Raw genomic sequence first — 20,588 nt, forward strand, 5'->3', positions numbered from 1 at the left:
ACTTTCACTCTTGTCCGATTCCTTGCAGTATGCAGCTTGACCCCAGCGAAGAGTTCCTCGTGGTAGCTGACGAAGTTCAGGTAAGGATTTGTCTTATCTAACACAGTTCAATAAAATAAGGCCAGAATGTAACCTGTTGCTTTCTTCCTTATTCAGGTGCAGAGAGAAAATATGAAGTTCGGGGAATAATGCCTCCGGCTGTAAAATTAGGTAAGTCTATTGTGGTGAGAAGGACTCTCCTTGCTTGTCCCTCTGTCTCACCTTGTTGTTCCCCTTAGGGGCCGGGGTACGGCGAGGATGCTATGGAGACTGCGCTGACCCGTGAAGAGGAATAGTACCCCCGACGGTAAATCAGGTAAGTCTATGGGGGTATTTACTATTGCCTCTGTTTATTCCCTTGGCTCACCTTTGCGGTTCTTGTGTTCCCCTTAGGTGCCGGAGTGCGGCGGGAACGTTGAGAAGGATGCGGTGGTTCGTGAGAATGCTGCGAAGGCCGGTAAGTTCAGCGCGGCGCTGCAGCAGGCGAGGCGGCGCGCGTGAAATACTTCTTTCTTCCAGCTGGAAGGCGCGGTGGATCCGGAATTCAGGTAAGGATCGAAGGTATTGCTCGTGATCTAACCTTTTCTCCTTCTGATTCCCCCTTTTTCTAGGAGCTGCAGACTCGAGGCGGGCGTGGCAGAAGACTGGATGCAGGCTTGCAGACACGGTGAGCGTTACGCTGCTGCATGCAGAATAACTCGAAGCATGTGCTGCTCTTTGGGCGTGGTTTAAATAGCGTTCCAAAGTAGTCGCAGGTATGTATTCCTCCCAGCCCCACCCGAGTAAAAAAATAGTCCCAAGGTAAATAAGTCCCTTCCAAGCCTCATTTGGCTTGGAGCTCTTGCAGCATCAGGTAAGTTTGCAGCATGGTCTGCATCAGTTAAGTTCTACTCTATGAGCCTGGTGCCATAGGCACCAGTACTGACTCTCCATATGAGCCTGGCGCCATAGGCACCAGGACCGCACCCAAACAGCCCCTAGCAGGGGTTTTTGGGCTTGCTCAAAATAACTTGATGCCTGCTTCCGGGGTTGCTAGACCTGGTCTGGGTCCCCGGGGGTAGGCATCATAACAGCACCCCTCCCCCCCCCCCAAGGCCCCTCCTAAAGTCGTTTTTCCCCGTGGTTTTGGTTTGTCTGGGAAATTTTGGTGGAATCTTTTCACCAATCGAGGTGCATGCACGTGGTCACTAGGTTCTCAAGACCTTTCCTGTGGTCCGTAACCTTTCCAGTCGATTAAATAAAAAAGTTTTGACTTCACCATCTTGGAGTCCAGGATGTTCTTAACCTCAAATTCGGGTTCCCCGTCTATAAGGATGGGGTCTGGTGGCTTGGTTAGTCTTGTCCCTGGTTGCACTGGGTTCAAAAGTGACACATGAAAGATGGGGTGAATTTGCATGTTAGCAGGTAAGTTCAACTTGACGGCCACCGGGTTGATAATGGCCTTAATAGAGTAAGGTCCCAAATATCTAGGGTTAAAGGTCTGCGTTCCCTTGAGAGGTATGTGTTTTGTGGCCAACCAAACTTGATCCCCTATCTGGTACTGTGGAGTATCACTTCTATGCCGATCAGCATCTTTCTTATATTTCTCCTTAGCTTGTTTTAAATGTGCAGTTGCCTCCTTAAGGGCTTGTGTAATCGTAGAGTGTAGATGGTCCACTGCGGGCATTTCTAAGTGTTGGGGTGAATCAAGGTCTGAGGTTCGAGGATGGTGCCCATATAGGGTAAAAAAGGGGCTTTGTCCAGTTCCAGAATGTACTGAATTATTGTATGCATATTCGGCGATCCAAAGAATGTCCTTCCAATTACTCTCAGTCTGATGTAACATACAACGCAGGTATTGTTCAAGAGTCTGGTTGGTCCTCTCCGTTTGACCATCGGTCTGGGGGTGGTGACTGGTCGATAATCTCACGTCGATTTGCGCCAATTGACAACATTTCTTCCAAAAATGTGAAATGAATTGACTGCCCCGGTCAGAGACCAGCACGGATGGAAATCCATGTATGCGAACAATGTTTTCGAGGAATAATTTGGCCAGGATTGAGGCTGAAGGTAATCCTTTTAAAGGAATAAAGTGGGCCATCTTGGAAAAAAGATCCGCAATAACTAGAATGGTGTTAAATCCATTACAAGGAGGTAGATCAGTAATAAAGTCTAATGATAAGGTGTGCCATGGTGTAGGCGGAATGTGTAAAGGTTGTAAGAGTCCAGCTGGTTTTTTCTTTTGACTTTTGTTTTGGGCGCAAATGCCACAAGACATCACAAAAGATTTAATATCCTTTCGCCAGATGGCCACCAGAATTGTCTTTTAATTTTAGCTTCAGTTTTTGCAATACCTGGGTGTCCCTCCATTAGGGTATCATGATAACGGGAAATGACTAACTCTTGTAGTTCCTTGTGTGGCAGAAATAGCCACCCTTGGTAAAAAAGCAGAGCATTAGAGACAGAGTAGTCTGGGCTTTTCTTTACCCAGTCCTCCAGGGCTGTAGGATCAAAGAGTTGCTGGATCTTTACCTGAATGTCCTCTAGTGTCTGTAGAGTAGTCATGCCAAGAATCCTTTGTTCGGAAATTATAGGTACTGGTTCTGGGTTCACTTCTGCCTCTCCCATCCCTATTCGGGATAAGGCGTCTGCTTTACCATTCTTATAACCTGGTCGATAGGTTATCACGAAATCGAACTCGGCAAAGAACAATGCCCATCGGAGTTGACGTGACGATTGGGCCTTGGCTGTTTTTAAATACTGTAAGTTCCGGTGATCGGTGATCACAGTAATGGTATGCCTGGCACCGAGAAGATAGTGCCGCCAAGCCTTGAAGGCGGATTTAATGGCTAATACCTCCTTGTCGGTAACCGCATAGTTTAACTCGGGTGCCTAGAACTTTCTGGACCGAAATGCTACTGGTTGAAGCTGGCCAGTTTCAGGGTCCTTTTGAGACAGGACAGCTCCCATGGCTAGACTGGATGCATCAGTTTCCACTATGTATGGAAGTTCAGGGCGCGGGTGCTTTAATACAGGTGCAGACGTGAATTTTGCTTTCAGCTCTTGGAATGCATTTTCAGCTTCTTCTGTCCACATAAAGCGTTTATTTTTTCGCAAGAGTGCTGTGATGGGATGTACGACATGTGAAAAATCGGGGATGAATCTGCGATAGAAATTGGCAAAGCCGAGCATGCTTTGTACTCCTTTAACTGAACTTGGTGATGGCCACTTAAGGATTGCGTCCACCTTTCGTGAGTCCATTCAGACTCCCTTTGGGGTCAGGATAAACCCAAGGAATTCAACTTCTGTGGCATGAAAAACGCATTTTTCCAGTTTTGAATATAGTTTGTGTTCGCGCAATTTCTCAAGGACTGCTCGGACGTGCTTCACATGGTCAGATTCTGAAGAGGAGTATACTAGAATATCATCAATATATACGACAACACATACGTCAATGAGTTCACGAAGGACATCGTTCATGAAGTATTGGAAGGCTGCTGGTACATTGCACAACCCGAAAGGCATCACCTGGTATTCGAATAACCCATACTTAGTGCGGAAAGCAGTCTTCCATTCGTAGCCCTCTTTTACACGTACCAGATGATATGCCCCCCGGAGATCTAATTTAGTGTATAAGCAAGCATCCTTCAAATGGTCCAGTAGTTCAGGGATCAGAGCCAATGGGTATCGGTTCTTAACAGTTATATGGTTCAATGCGCGGTAGTCTATGCACATTCTGAGGTCACCTTCCTTTTTGGGCACGAAGAACAAAGCTGAAGATGCAGGGGATTTGGATGGGCGAATAAAGCCATTGGCAAGGTACTGGTCTAAGTATTGTCGTAGGTGAAGGTTCTCAGGTTCCGTAAGGGCATAGATCCTGCTACAAGGGGGTTGTGCACCGGGTATGAGATCGATTTGACAATCGTATGATCTGTGAGGAGGTAAGGTGTTTGCCAGTTCTTTTTGGAAGACATCCTGGAATTCTTGGTATACTGGAGGTAGTTGCATGACTGCTGTGGTTACTGAGGCCAGGCCTGAGTTCAGATTTTTCTTTGGGTAACAGGTTCGTGCACAATCCGGGAAGGTTATTCTCTTCCCTCGCCAATCAATACAAGGATTATGTGTTTCCAACCAAGGTATCCCCAGTATTATTTGGAACTGTGGGGATTTGATTAGATCAAACACAATAGTCTCTCAATGCCCATCCTGACCCAATAGTGTCATCTCTGCGGTGGAATGAGTCACAGGCCCAGAGGCGATTTCAGTTCCATCGACTGTGGTGATGACATCTGAGGTCGTTTTTTTCGGCAGAGAGGTAGATTCATCCTGGAAGCCAATTCGTAGTCCACATAGTTTCCTATGGCCCCGCTATCAATGTATGCCCTCACTGCGTGCATACGCAATGGCTGCCCTGGATCTACGAGGACCATTGCTATGATGAAATGTGTGGTCTGAGTATCCTTCTTCAAGCTCAGCAAGCGCACCTCTACGCTTGTCGGGCGTGGTCGTTTCCCGAGTCTGACTCCTTATGTCTTTTATCAGCAGCTCCTACCACCTTCTTGGATGGTTTCACAGGGCAATCCCGTAGAAAATGCCCAGAAGTTCCACAATATAGAAACAATTGCATTTGCCGTCACCTTTCTCTTTCCTCCTGGGTTAAGGGTCCTTTAACCCCTCCGATTTGCATGGGTTCTGAAGCATCTGCTCCCTTGGGGTTAGCGTTGGTTTTAACCCACACCCAATTCTCAAACTTGGCTCGATCAGCCTTTCTGTTCTGAAGTCTGTGATCTAACTGGACCACTAAGTCTATGTATTCAGCACAGTCTTGAAGTGGGTTCACGACTTGAGCCAAGACATCCTTGAGTTCTCCTCGAAGCCCTCGATGAAATAACGTGATTCGTTTTACCTCAGGCCATCCAGTTTCCAATATCAACCTATTAAAGGTCGCAATGCAGGATAGAAGGTCCTGGTTACCCTGTCGTAGGGACAAAAGTTTGTTATCCAGGGCCTGTCCTTGGGAGTGCCGGGCAAACAGTCTTTCCATGCTCGTTTGAAGCCCTGAAAATCTCGAAGAATTGGGTCATCCTGAGTGGAATTGACCAATCAGCTGCACTGCCACTGAGATATGACAATACAAAGGCTACCTTGGCTTGATCATTTGGGAAGGCTCCAGGTCTGCATAGAAAGTGTAAGCAGCATTGGTTCATGAACACGGCGAACCTTTCAGGGTCCCCGGCAAAGCGTTCGGGCGGAGCTAATGGAATAGTTCCTGGTAGGTTTATTTGCATAGGGTTACTCGATGAAACAGGAGCTGTATTCCCCCTGAGTCCTGGTAGGGGCGTTTGTCCAGCCTGGCTTTGCAGTAATTGCCTAGCAAGATCATCAGTTCGCTCCTTTCACAAAATCAGCTCTCTCCTAAGAGCATTGGTCTCTTGACGGGCGGAATGCACTTCTGCCCTCAGTTCCCCTACTAGTTGGGCCAATTGGTCAGTTTCTGAAGTTTCCATAACGCCCAGGTGGGAATTTGTGGGTAGGCTTTGTGTTCTGTTACGCTCACCTGGCTCCCACAGGGGCGTCGATCCGAACTGGACAGCTGCGGTCTCCACCAATGTGACGTGTAGTGCCGAGATGACAGACTGGACTGGCCCACCCAGCTTGGTTTGCTTGGCCCGTGGGAGTATTCTTCTGTAAATGGAGAAAGGGAATTAACCACCCGTGGTGTTGAGAGTTAACCCCCAACTGTCCCTGCTGTTCTCCCAACTGATCGCCTCTAATGTCTCTTCTTAAAGTCTCACCTGATGGTTTGGAAGGATGAGCTCTCCATCCTGCATCGAGCGCAGGGACGCGTAGATAACCAGTTGCTTCACTGGTTAGAAGGAATTGGTGAGTTTTAGAACATTGTAGTTCGTAAGAGTTCAAATGTCTGACTTTCACTCTTGTCCGATTCCTTGCAGTTTGCAGCTTGACCCCAGCGAAGAGTTCCCCGTGGTAGCTGACGAAGTTCAGGTAAGGATTTGTCTTATCCAACACAGTTCAATAAAATAATACAAGAATGTAACCTGTTGCTTTCTTCCTTATTCAGGTGCAGAGAGAAAATATGAAGTTCAGGGAATAATGCCTCCGGCGGTAAAATTAGGTAAGTCTATTGTGGTGAGAAGGATTCCCCTTGCTTGTCCCTCTGTCTCACCTTGTTGTCCTTTTGTTCCCCTTAGGGGCCGGGGTACAGCGAGGATGCTATGGAGACTGCGCCGACCCGTGAAGAGGAATAGTACCCCCGGCAGTAAATCAGGTAAGTCTATGGGGGTAGTTACTATTGCCTCTGTTTATTCCCTTGGCTCACCTTTGCGGTTATTGTGTTCCCCTTAGGTGCCGGAGTGCGGCGGGAATGTGCAGAAGGATGCGGTGGATCGTGAGAATGCTGCGGAGGCCGGTAAATTCAGCGCGGCGCTGCAGCAGGCAAGGCGGCGCGCGTGAAATACTTCTTTCTCCCAGCTCGAAGGCGTGGTGGATCCGGAATTCAGGTAAGGATCGAAGGTATTGCTCTTGATCTAACCTTTTCTCCTTCTGATTCCCCCTTTTTCTAGGAGCTGCAGACTCGAGGCGGGCATGGCAGAAGACTGGATGCAGGCTTGCAGACACAGTGAGCGTTACGCTACTGAATGCAGAATAACACAAAGCATGTGCTGCTCTTTGGGCGTGGTTTAAATAGCCTCCAAAGTAGTCCCAGGTAAGTATTCCTCCCCAGTCCCACCCGAGTAGTAAATAAATAGTCCTAAGGTAAAATAGACCCTTCCAAGCCTCATTTGGCTTGGAGCTCTTGCAGCATGGTCTGCATCAGGTAAGTTTGCAGCATGGTCTGCATCAGGTAAGTTCTACTCTATGAGCCTGGCGCCTTTGGCACCAGGACTGACTCTCCATATGAGTAAGAGTCAGCAGGGGTTTTTGGGCTTGCTCTAAATAACTTGATGCCTGCTTCCGGGGTTGCTGGACCTGGTCTGGGTCCCCGGGGGTAGGCATCATGACACAGCGGTTGGGCCAGCGGATAGATGCAGAGCGGCGGTGGGCGGATGAGGCAGGGCTCACTATGGTCAGGGCAGAGTTCTCCATGCGCAGGGCGTTGAGGCGGGCTGAGTGCCTCGAGGCAACTCTCAGGGAGTTGGAACATGCCATGACTGCATCCCTGCGAGACCTCGGGGACAGGGGAGAGGCCTGCCTCCGGGACATGGAGTTCGATGATGCCCTGTTCCGGGACATCACTGAGTGAGCCGTAGGACTTGCCCGCCGCCATTGTATATAGTTAATTAGTGTTAGGTTTCCTTTCTGTTTTTATTTCTTTTGGGGCGCTTGGACAATGCCCCACCTTTTTGTATATAGTTGTTCATTAGGTAGGTTTTTTTGTAGGTTTCCTTTCAATGGTTGGGCTCGTGGACCCTGGATTTGTACTTTGTATATAGTTCAACACTGGATTTCACTTCTTTTTAATTTTTTTGTTCCATGGATCAATGGTTTTGTCTTATTTTTTCACTTTGGATTTGTTTCGACGGACAGACACTTTGAACCCATGTGTTTTTGGATTGATTTGGATTCTGCTTTCACACATTTTTATTTTATATTTTGGACATGCAGCTTTTTCTTTATTATTTCCATTATTGTGTGTTTCATTTAATTCCCTTGCTTTTGTGTTTAATACATTTTTATTTCATCCTTCAATGTGTGGTATTCTGTCTTTGGTTATATGCATGTCATGTTGTGTGTTTTTCCAATCACTTGCATGCATTGTGTGTGTGTGACAGAAATGTGTTGATGTTCATACTTGCCATTTGGGATGTATCATGTGATGGGGATTTCAATGTGAGGTGGATGTAATACTTGGTTGTGTGTCTGGACTGGGGTGGCGTGGGGTGTGATTTGGGTGGACATAAGGCCCATGATTGTGGGTCGTGATGACGTGTTGGGGGCGACATGAGTCGGGGCCTGCTGGCTGGTGCCTGTCACTGTTGGGTGGGTGGGAGTGGGTGCAGGGGGACATGAGTCGGGGCCTGCTGGCCGGTGCCTGTCACTCCTGGGTGGGTGAGTGGGTGGGGGGACATGAGTCGGGGCCTGCTGGCAGGTGCCTGTCACTGCTGGGTGGGTGAGTGGGTGGGGGAGATGAGTCGGGGCCTGCTGGCAGGTGCCTGTCACTGCTGGGTGGGTGGGGGTGCAGGGAGACATGAGTCGGGGCCTGCTGGCAGGTGCCTGTCACTGCTGGGTTGGTGGGGGTGCAGGGGGACATGAGTAAGGGCCTGCTGGCAGGTGCCTGTCACTGCTGGGTGGGTGGGGGTCCAGGGGGACATGTGTCGGTGCTCACTTGTGCATGGTGACATGTGGGCTGGCTGGGGGGCATGGCTAGAGTGGAAGGGCTGCCTGCGGGGCATGGCAGGTGGTGCAGGGTAGTCTCTTGTGTTGTGGGCTGCCTGCAGGGCCTGGGGAGGGGAGAGAGGGCACACCTGGGAGGACACACACTGCCAATTTGCATTGGGGCACCCCAGGAATACACGTACCCCGCTCGCCCAGCGAAATCGCGTGAGGAACTCCCCGCACACCCCTCAGTATACACACACCCGCTCGCCCAAGGCCTATCGCGTGTACAACTTCCCGTGCACCCCCAGAATACATGTACCCCTCTCGCCCAAGGCCTATCGCGTGTACAACTTCCCGCGCACCCCCAAGATACACGCACCCCGCTTGCACAAGGCCTGTCGTGGGTAAGACTTCCCGCGCACCCCCAGGATTCACGTACCCTGCTCGCATAAGGCCTATTGTGTGTAAGATTTCCCGCGCACCCCCAGAATACACATAACCGGCTCACACAAGGCCTATCGCGTGTAAAACTTCCTGCGCACCACCAAGATAGACGTACCCCGCTCGCACAAGGCCTATCGCGTGTGAAACTCCCCATGCACCCCTCAGAATACACGTACCCCGCTCTGCCAAGGCTTAATCGTGTGTTAAACTTCCTGCGCACCCCCAGAATACACATACCCCACTCGCACAAGGCCTATAACGTGTAAGACTTCCTGTGCACCCCCAGAATACACGTACCCCACTCGCACAAGGCCTATCGCGTGTGCAACACTCCGCGCACCCCCGAAATACACGTACCCAGCTCGCCTAAGGCCTATCGCGTGTAAAAGCTCCGAATACACGTACCCCGCTCGCACAAGGCCTATCGTGTGTGCAACACCCCTCACACACCCAAAATACACGTACCCCGCTCACCCAAGGCCTATCGTGGGTAAAAGTTCCCGCGCACCCACAGAATACACGTACCCCGCTCGCACAAGGGCTATCGCGTATGAAACTTCCCGCGCACCCCCAAGATACACGTACCCCGCTCGCACAAGGCCTATCACGTGTAAGACTTCGCACGCACCCCCAGAATACACGTACCCCGCTCACACAAGGCCTATCGCATGTAAAACTTCCCGCGCACCCCCAAGATACACGTACCCCGCTCGCACAAGGCCTATCACGTGTAAGATTTCCTGCGCACCCCCAGAATACACATACCCCACTCACACAAGGCCTATCACTTGTAAAACTTCCTGCATACCCCCAAGATACACGTACCCCGCTCGCACAAGGCCTATTGTGTGTAAAACTTCCCACGCACTCCCAGAATACACGTACCACGCTCACACAAGGCCTATCGCGTGTAAAACTTCCGAAATACACGTACCCCGCTCGCACAAGGCCTATCGTGGGTAAAAGTTCCCACGCACCCACAGAATACACGTACCCCGCTCGCACAAGGCCTATCGCATATGAAACTTCCCACGCACCCCCAAGATACACGTACCCCGCTCGCACAAGGCCTATCATGTGTAAGACTTCAAGCGCACCCCCAGAATACACGTACCCTGCTCACACAAGGCCTATCGCATGTAAAACTTCCCGCGCACCCCCAGAATACACGTACCCCACTTACACAAGGCCTATCACGTGTAAAACTTCCTGCGCACCCCCAAGATACATGTACCCCACTTACACAAGGCCTATCACGTGTAAAACTTCCTGCGCACCCCCAAGATACACGTACCCCGCTCGCACAAGGCCTATCGCGTGTGAAACTCCCCGTGCACCCCTCAGAATACACGTACCCTGCTCGGTCAAGGCCTATCACGTGTAAAACCTCCTGCGCACCCCCAGAATACACGTACCCCGCTTGCACAAGGCCTATCGGGTGTGATACTTCCCGCGCACCCCCCAAATACACGCGGGCACCCAATCCACCCTGGGCATGCCCCACAGGCAGCCCATGCCACAGGAGGGGTGTTTTTACTACGCTATTTACCTGGCGCGAGCAGGGGAAGTGTATTTAGAGGGGTGCGCAGGGAGTTTTGCACGCGTTTTCGCTGCCGCGGGACGGGTACATGTATTCTGGGGTGTGCGCGGGAAGTTTTACACTCATGTTCATGGTTGGGGGATGTATGCTGGTCCACTGGCCTTTGCGCCATGTACTGGATTTGTGCGCTGTTCATGGCGCACGGGTCGGGGTTGGGGGCATAACTGGCGCTGCTGCAGGGTCGCTGTGCCACTCTGCGCCACAGCTGGCGCAGACTGCCACACGCGCACACTGTGCACCAGCCTCGTGCGCCACTTGTGTGCCGAATTCTATGAATTACCCCCTAAAGTTCTTAACGCAGCCAGAACTTTCTTATCCCTCCAGGACTGCCTTACCATCGGCACATCTAGGCTGGACTATTGCAATGCCCTCCTCATGGGGACCTCTTGTAAAAACCTGGCCAAGCTCCAAATGGTCCAGAACAATACCCTTAGGGCCACCACAGGAACATCTAGGAAAGACCACATCTTGGAAGGGAGAAGGCAAGACCACTGGCTTCCTGTCAAAGAGAGAATTGTTTTTAAAACTCTCGCCCTCACGCATAAATGCCTCCATGATCTTGATCCCCCTTACCTAGCCCAAAGAATCACTAAACATACCTTCCCCATACCTCTGAGAAAAGGGTACTCTAACATGATTCTTACCCCCAAGAAAAGGAAAGTCTGCGCCGGTGGCTCTAGCTTTCCCATGATGGCCGCCTACCACTGGAATGCCCTTTCCACCCACCTAAGAATGTTAGAATCCCACCAAGCATTCCGCAAAGCAGTCAAAACCAAGCTCTTTGTGTAGATTTTACAAGCCCACCATAAACGTTGTAAGTTCTGCTAAGTAAAATGTAATGATGTATGTAACTGCTTACCTCACCAGTCATCAATGAAGTCACCTACTATCAATCTAACTGTACCCAAGAGACCACCCTGGTCACATGTCACCATTAATTCAAAAGTCTTTCAAATCTCATGTAACAACGCTTCGATGACTCTGGGCTGTAAGTGCGATATACTAATGCAAATAAAATAAAAATAAATACATCCTTTGATGTAGCCTACTCCAGGTACTATGAATGCAATTTACTTGCAATGTATTCCGGTGTCACCCACCGTCCAATGTTCTAGTACACTCTGTCTCAACACGTGTATTGTGCCTCAACTCCGCTCGCCATCTATTGAACTAACCCACTATGTATTACAATTAGCAGCTATATTTGTATTGTGTTGTCGAATCCTGTGCCATCCTTGAACTAGCCTATTCTATGTGCATGACAAATAGCAGCTATATTTACATTGGGTTGTGGAATCCTGTGCCATCCTTGCACTAGCCTATTCTATGTGCATGACAATTAGCAGCTATATTGGCATTGTGTTCTGGGACCATGTGCCATCTCTTGAACTAGTAAACCCTAACTTACTCGCATTGTGCTCCCTGCCTGCTATCCATTGTGTACCGGTTGTAAAGCGCCCAAGTTACTCTCATGGCATCATCTTACTGCCTGCTGTGTTAATGCACATATGACTTGAGATCTCCCAGCTCCTAAAACGAGCGCCTATATTACTCTTTGAAGATATAATGCATTTCCTGGATTAGGCCTATTGTGTTCACTATCTGCCTTAACCCACGTCACCTGCCCCACTAGCGCTCAGCTGGCCTCGCAGCATGTCCCCTGCCCCAGACCACCCCACAGTGTCACCCCTGATCATCAAGTCAGTCATCACACACTAGACTACACAGAATGCTCTCATTTATTTAACCTTCTGTGACACTCGACACGCTCTGCCTCAGGAATTAGCCTATCTTGTTTATCATTGTTCAAAGAGGTTGCCCACAGAGTCAGATTTTGCCAGATGCCATCTTCACATCCACCATAATGACAAATTTCCATAGACTTACTCTAGCCATGGCTTCAATCCTGCCTTTAGTTCATACCATCCCCCAACACAGTTCCTACCATCCATCCAGCCCATTGCCACACACAGCCCTACTGTGGAAGCACGCATAAACACTATAGCCAACATGATCCTCAGCCCTATTGAATGGATTCAGTGCTTCGCTACACCCGCTACACCTCTCATACCTCTATCAAGTCAAACCAGGAATCAGAGACTAGGATTTCGCTTCCTTATCCACAAATCCACCCGAAGCTTAAAAGGACACATGCTCCATCTGAGCATGTTATTGCTGCTAACACGGGCAGCATCACTACTCATTCAGCAAACTTACCTAAGACTACTTACCCCCCACACACCCTATCTAGGCACCCATAACCACCATCTCTACACCCCGCACAAGTTCCTGAGAGCCCAACCCCCTTCCATCATCAACCAATATTTTAGGTGCACTCATCAATGCTCGCTCATTTGTAGCCCATGCCACAAGAGATCGCAGACCTCATCACCACCAACAGCCTGGACTTCTTGGCTATTACAGAGACCTGGCTGCCCCACGCTGCAGGCTCAGCACTCTCTCTAGCTCTACCAGAGGGCTATACCATTATCAGGGCAGACGGGCAAAGGCGGAGGAGTGGCCTTCATTGCCAAATCCCATCTTAGCCTCAGGCCCACACCTCCCTCCTGTTTCCCCTCTGCAGAGATCTTATCAGTGAAACTGACACTGTCCCCAACTCAAATGATATTCTTGCATCTGATCTACCGGCCTCCTGGCATTTCCCCCTCTTTCGAGGAAGACATTACCAATCTACTATCCACCAATACTAAACTTGGATCTCAAACTATACTATTAGGAGATCTCGGCCTCCAAGACCCCAATGACGCTCACGCCTTAGTGGTGGAAAACTCCATCTCACAACTAGGTTTCAAGCATAGAGTCATTACACCAACTCATTCCAAAGGGCATATCTTGGACTGGGTGGCAGAACTCAACTACTCTACAACCATTCTCCAAAACGACCCAGTAGCCTGGTCGGATCATCACCTCATCATATTCTCCATCTCAGGTGTCTGCCCCTCTAAGGCCACTACAGCACCCCCTTCTCTATCTAGAAAATGCTGCAACATTTCCATTGACAGCCTCCAGCCACTTATCAGCAACATCCTTTATGAACCCAATTTCAAGAACCTAGACCCTAACAAATTAGTAGACCTTTACAACAACACTCTCCTCTCAGCATTAGAAATCGCAGCACCACTCAAACTTAGGAAAATTAAACCCATCGCACACCTCAATAAATGGTTCACCTCTGAACTAAAAATCCTCAGAAACACCAAAAGATCAGCAGAAACCACCTGCCGGAAAATGCCCACCAACACCAACAAAACGGCCTGCCTCTGCTACTTACAAAGCTGCTATCCTCTCCGCTAAAAAGGAAGCCTACAATTCCAGAATCCTTAATGCTAATTCAAGCACCAAGGAGCTCTTCTAAAAGAGCTAGAATCACCAGCACCTATATCTCAGGACTGTATCAAAGACACAGAATGGTGTTCTAAAATTCTGCAGGCCCTTGCTGACAAAATCATCCTACTACAAAACAAAATAGAAGCCAAAAAGGCAAGTCTTCCTCATGGCTCCCACCACTTACCAGCCCCAGTGAGTTCTCCACGGCCATGTACCCCCTTTTCTTTCTCGCAAGTAACCCCAAAGGAAGTAGAGGATATCATAGCTAGTCTAAAACCCTCTCACTGTCAAGGAGACACCTGCCAAGCCACCATCATCAAAGAAGGAGCAAAAACCCTAGCCCCCTTCATCACCACCTTGATAAACTCCTCCTTCTCGTCCAATCAAGTACCTAACTACCTCAAGGAAGCCTGGGTGATGCCCCTCCTAAAGAAACCCAACCTTGATCCTAACATCCCAACAAATTATAGGCCCATCACCACCGTCCTATTCCTCCTAAAGATCTTGGACCGAGTGGCCTATTTACAAATTCAGAAACACTTAGAAGAAAACAAACTCTTAGGCCTCAGACAATCAGGCTTTAGGCCCAGACACAGCACAGAGACAGCTCTCATTGATCTTAAGATCCAAATAGACGAATTGAAGGCCAAAGGGAAGCTAGCAATCTTCCTACTCCTAGACCTATCGGCAGCCTTCAACCTCGTCAACCACCAAATACTAACAAAACACCTCACCTTAGCTGCATCATTCTTCTCAAATGCATCTGTATGGATCAACTCCTTTCTCTCAAATCGGACCTCCAGAGTCTTTTCTCCATCAGCCGCAGCAGACCCGAAGCCCATACTCTGTGGAGTCTGTCAAGGCTCATGTGTGTCACCTACACTCTACAACATATTTACAAAGCTGTTATTCGATCGGTTGGACAATCTGGGTGTCATCTACACCAACTATGCTGATGACACCCAGATCCTCATCCCTCTCACTGGTTGCTACGACCAAGACTCTCAACTACTGAACAACATCTATCTTGAAATCCAAGCATGGATGGCCACCAAAAGCTTGTGTCTTAATGACGATAAGACCGAGCTAATGATCATAGGCACCCAATCACGTTTGAACATACTCGACCTGAGGTACTCATCCTTCAGTATTGATGGTAATGCGATTAAAGTATCCAAAGAAATAAACACTTTTGGGGTCTATCTAGACTCCATACTATCTCTCAAAAACAAGTGAGTTGCTTAGCATCATCCACTGCATACACCAATAAACTGATTTACAGCTATAAATGATAACTATCTACCAGCAGCTGCCTAACGCTAGCTAGAGCACTTGCACTGTTTAAACCAGACTACTGCAACACTCTCTACCTGGGCTCCTCAGAATTCATCTTAACCAGACTCCAAGTCCTACAGAACAATTCTCTGAGAGCAGCACTAGGTTTACCCAGATCCAGCCGAATCTCCTCTTTGCAACACAATGCCAACTGGCTGCCCATTCGGGACAGAATCACATTACGCACTTTGACTATCACACATAAATGTCTCTCCAGCACAGCCCCTAAATACCTGTCTGACAAAATACATATTCACCATCTCTCACGCACCACCAGATCGACTCACTCACTCAGTCTGGAGGTACCAAGGTACAAGCTAAAGAATGCGGGAGGAGCCAGCTTCCCAGTACAAGCTGCCAAACACTGGAGGAATTCCGTCCACATCCATTTCAGACAAGAACCCTCCTTCCTCACATTCAAAGCTCAAATAAAAAATTGGCTCAACAACAAGACGCCTCAGTAAGAGGCTACCTACCATATCCTGAATACTCGCAGCACTTCTACTTCCAGTTGTTCTCCCAGCCATAGTATGATAATGCACTATGGCCCATCTATAACCAGGGTGCTGTTCTTATGACTAGCCTTATTTGCTCTTGTTTTCTGACCGCTCTATAACCCAGGTCTCCTTTATTTGTCAATGGAATTTCTCCTTTATATTTGCCACTGCAATTTTCCTCACATGTATGTATTTGTGTAACTATGTAACTACTAAGTCTCAAGCGCCCAGTTACCTTTGGGTTTGGTGTGTGATACATGTAATAAACAAATACAAAATACAAATACAAATTAGCACGGGAGGAGGGAGAGGGAAGGAAGAGGAGAAATGGAACATCTTGGGAAGTTTACAGAATTTAAGAAGATCCGGCTGAAGTTTGAGTGGTCAGGAGGGCCATTCCAGACGGAGGACCCAGCCGAGGAAAGGGATCTACCTCCCGCTCTCTGCTTGGGAAAACGATTGACCAGGAGATAGTTGGAGCCAGAGGTATTTAGGGAGGGAGAACTGGATGTAAAGAGGTCCCAGGCCCCAGACAGCCTTGTGGATGATGAAAAGGGTCTTGCATTTGATCCTTGTGGTCAACAGTAGCAAGTGGAGGCATTTTAGGGCTGGAAAGCTGTGGTCCCTTGGCATGAGCACAAGTATAAGTCTTGCAGTCCCATTCTGGATTAGTTGAAGTGGGTGAAGGGAGGAAAAAGGCAGATTGAGGAAGAGGCAGTTGCAGTAGTCCAGCCTAGAGAGAAACATGGCTCTGTAGATTTTGAGCTTCTGGGAGAAGGTTAGGAATGGTGGAATGCCCCAGAGGAGGTGCAGCTGAAAGTTGGACTTCTTGGCAAGTTCTGTTATGTGTGGAGAGAAAGAGAGAGAGGAGCCACATATGATACCAAGTTGTTTTGCCTCACAAGTGGGTGAGGGGAGAGAACCAAGGGAGTCAGGCCAGAGGGTGAGGGGGAAAAAAGGAACATGTGTCCCAATGAGAAGGATCTTTGGCTTACTGCATTAAGGCAGAGATCATTGGCAGAGCACTATGCCTGAATAGCAGTGAGGCAGTCCGCAAAGAAAGAGAAGGAGGAGGAGGTAGAGTAAGTCAGCTTGAAAGAGAGCTGTGTAGCATCTATGTAACACTGGAAATGAGTGGAGAAAGCGGAGATGCAGTGGGCCAGAGGTAGGATAGAGCCATGAGGGATTCCCCAGGTAGAGAGTAAAGTGAGGTGGAAGAGAGAAAAGGGCCCATTTGCACTTGGGAAGGTCTGTTTGAAAGGAAAGAGGTCAGACATGCTAGTGCCCAGTCCGTGATGCCAAGGGTATCATGGTGACGGTTTATGAGGCTAGAGTGATTGACTGTGTCAAAAGCAGATGAGAGATTCAGGAGGATCAGAACAGAGGGAGTGTTAAGAGTACCAGGTTAGAGAGAAGGTCTTCACAGGTGTTCAGAAGAGCAGTTTCTGTGCCTCCAGCAGACCTAAAACTGGACTGGTGGTCATGGAGGCAGCTAGCCATTTCGGTGTCCAGGGTAAGTTGAGGTATGATCAGATTCTCCATGAGATTGCCCAGCAAAAAAAAGGGTTGATAGAGATAGGGTGACAGCTGGGCAAAAAGGGTCAGCAGATGTTTTTTTAATGCGGGTGCACAAGAGAGTGCTTAAAGGATTGAGGGAAGGAACCAGTGGCAAATGAGTGGTTTCAGATGACAGCCAAGGGTGTAGCGATAGAGGCGATGCTGTACCAACTCACATAGGGTGTAATGGGAGAGAAAGAGGAGAGTAAGGGGAGCAGGGGGGCCAAGGGAGGTGAGTGAAGGAGGGTTGTGGGGAGCAGGGGACAGAGAAGACAGGATGTCCAGAGTTTTGCAGGAAAAGTGGGCGGTGAGTGCAGAGCAGAGGGCCTGAGATGGAGGAGGAGAGTAGGAGACAGTCAGATGAGTGTTTGATAGCAGAGAGACAATTGAGGGTAGCTAAGTGAAGCTGGTTGTGCCCTTTTACATATGTGTGAGGGGGCACGGGAGTTGGGTGCCATCACCGGGGGAAGCAGACATGGAGAGGAGGGATGGGGGAAGGAGGGGTGAGTGGAGGGGGGAGGTTGAAGAGAGAAGGAAGATGCCTATCACGAAGGCAGAGGTTTGGCTGAGAGCCTTGGGCCATGGTAGTGCCATTATGACAGACATTATTGGTGCATTTGGAATATGTGAAGTGAGCCAAGAGTACTTCCCATCTGTTGCCATCAGTAATGGGAGAGGAGGAGAAAGGGGAGAGTACAGAGAGCATATGGGGGTCCATAGGTTAGAAGAGGGAACAGCAAAGATAATGTCAGTGATAGCCTGTCTGGCGGAAGCATTGATGTAGGTGTAGACCAGGGTTGAAACTCAGGAGTGCCTTTTTAGTTTCTAACTTCCATACTTTGTGAGAGAATGAGGATAGCAGTTAGTCAAGATAGGGGAGACACAGGGCACCAGGGGGCAGATACAAGAGGGGGAGAGAGGAGGGAGGAGGAGCCGGAGGATAGCTAGGGGAGTGTCAGAATAACTATGCAACAGTAGAATCACTTTAGTAGGCCAAGCAGACAGAAATCAGTGACCACACTGGAAATGCCCAGATTTTCAGATCATTAACAAATTGGTAGAACACCTGGATTTTATTTTTAGCCATAAAGCACGCAAAGCAGTACAAAATGGTGGATGCACAGTTGGAGGCACATCTAACTTTAATTTTAGCCAAAAGCACTCAAAAGCAATAGAAAATGGTGGGTGCACAGAAGAAAGGGTGACCTGCTAAACAAACTGCTGCAGAGAGAGATAAAATGGATAGAGATTTTGGAATTTAACACCACGAGGTATGAGTTTAGAGTGGGACATATCATGTGTTATATAGGTCACACAGCTCTTAATCTATCTTGTGAATGGACCAGATATTTGGGAGATACAATTAACCCTGGTAAATTAAATATGCATGATGATATATTAGATGAAGTTCTAGATCGTTATTAAATTGAATATGCATGATGATTTATTAGATGATATATGAGATGGAAATCTAGATTGTGACTAAATCGTTTGTCCAGGACACAGGAATGCTTCTGAAAAATGATGGATAAAGTGACATATGTGACAACTTCTTTAAGTGGCCATGGTAAGTGAAGGGAAGAATCAGATAATTGTGGATCATGGGTGGATATTAAGGTAATCATACAATGAGTCATCGGAGGATACCCTAGGGAATTCATGCAAATACCAAATAGATCAAAGCAGATGGGGAAACATTTATCTTATGATGACTGGGAGAATGTTATGAGGATATACACACATCCAGATACCATTTTAGTGATAAGACACACTTCAGCAGTAAGACCCAGGAATAAGTTGATATACTTACAGTTATTATATTAAGTATGACTTTGTATAGACAATAGTGGTGTCCAGGTAAATACTCTTGATGCATAAGTACCAGTGACATGTAATATGGATTTAATAACTATAGTAGGATTCCTTATAGCACAATGAAAGGTTAAAGTTAAATAATACACTTACTAACTAATATGAAACTAAAGACTCAAACTCTGGTTTTAGAGTTGGATTTAGGAGATTATTTGTGCTCTACATTGATATTGAGGTAAATGTGAATAGGGTAAGATGGCCGCTGTGTCATGAGGCTGGAGCCATCTTTCCTTTGTGGCCATCTACAGGACAACCGTTTAAACAAATAAGCGGACACAGGGCCCCTGACCGGTTAGCCGGTTGGATGCCTCGTGTACCTCATTCTATGCCATTATGAGACAGTAAGTAGAGGGAAAAAGGGGACAAGCAGCATTAGCTATCTTTATTACACACAAATAATGGCAAATTGATGCAACGTTTATTCCCTTAAATGAGCTGAGCTGCAATCGACTGCATTAAACATGCCGGGGAACCTGTAAGGAACTCATGGTGGCAACAGTAAAGACAGATACAAGTGATCACAGTTCAATGGTGTTTATTAAATTGTATAATGGGTGAGATAAATGCCTAATCTAAACCTAAATCTAAGATGGGAGCAAGCTACAACCATCAAATAATAATAAGGCAGTCCTAGTGGCGTCTAGCCAAATAAAAAGGGCCAATTCTTATAACTAAGTTACAAAATAGTGGGGGATAATGTTCACAAGAAAAGAAAGAAGTGTTCTCAAAATGATAGGTCAGGATGGTATGGCTGGGGTCCCCCCACCCCATGTTTTCAGCATGGGATAAGACGGGATCTTTGAGCACAGGACACTCCTGAACCTTGAAAGCACGAATAGTGGGGGATAATGCTCACAAGAAAAGAAAGAAGTGTTCTCAAAATGATGTCAGGATTGTATGGCTGGGGTCCCCCTTCCCACATTTATAGCATGGGATAAGGCGGGATTTTTGTTTGAGCACAGCACACTTCTGGTCCTTGCCAGCATGAGGTTACAGTACAGTTAATATCAGGGCCTTCTATGGCCAAATTTCTTTGACAAAAGTCTCTTATCTCAAAGGACGTGAAGAGTCATAATCAACAAACAAAAAGTTCCTTCAATAAATCTTCACAGGGCGACTACTCTTCACCTTACGATCCCCCTCTGCCGGGTTCCGATCCTGCATGCAACATGGGCCTCCCTCTGTCGGGTTTACTACGGCCTTTCACTAGGTTCACTTTTACTTCATCACAACGCAGGATTCACTCTTGTTAGCTTTCCCATTGGCATCCCTCCGTCGCGTTCACATAGTCGTTCTATCACAATGTTCACTTTACTTTTCTAATGCCGTTCATGATTTGTTCATCTCATCAGAAAGTGGGGTTCCCATCCCCTAGCTTTCTTTGGCAAATGGTCAGAGACTTGAAATTGTACAAGGGATTTGATGTGACCCTTGTAGAACGACTCTGACATCTCACGCCGACCTCTCCTAGGGACTTCTGGTACTGGTTGTAGTATGATAAAGGGACCAGCCAGAGTCCTTTGAATGAGCACTCCTACGGCCCCTGACCACCTTCTCGGTGGCCCTTAACTGGGCTT

Source organism: Ambystoma mexicanum, chromosome 5q (genome assembly GCF_040938575.1).
Source record: "Ambystoma mexicanum isolate Mex_15411 chromosome 5q, UKY_AmexF1_1, whole genome shotgun sequence".
Classification (NCBI taxonomy): domain Eukaryota; kingdom Metazoa; phylum Chordata; class Amphibia; order Caudata; family Ambystomatidae; genus Ambystoma; species Ambystoma mexicanum.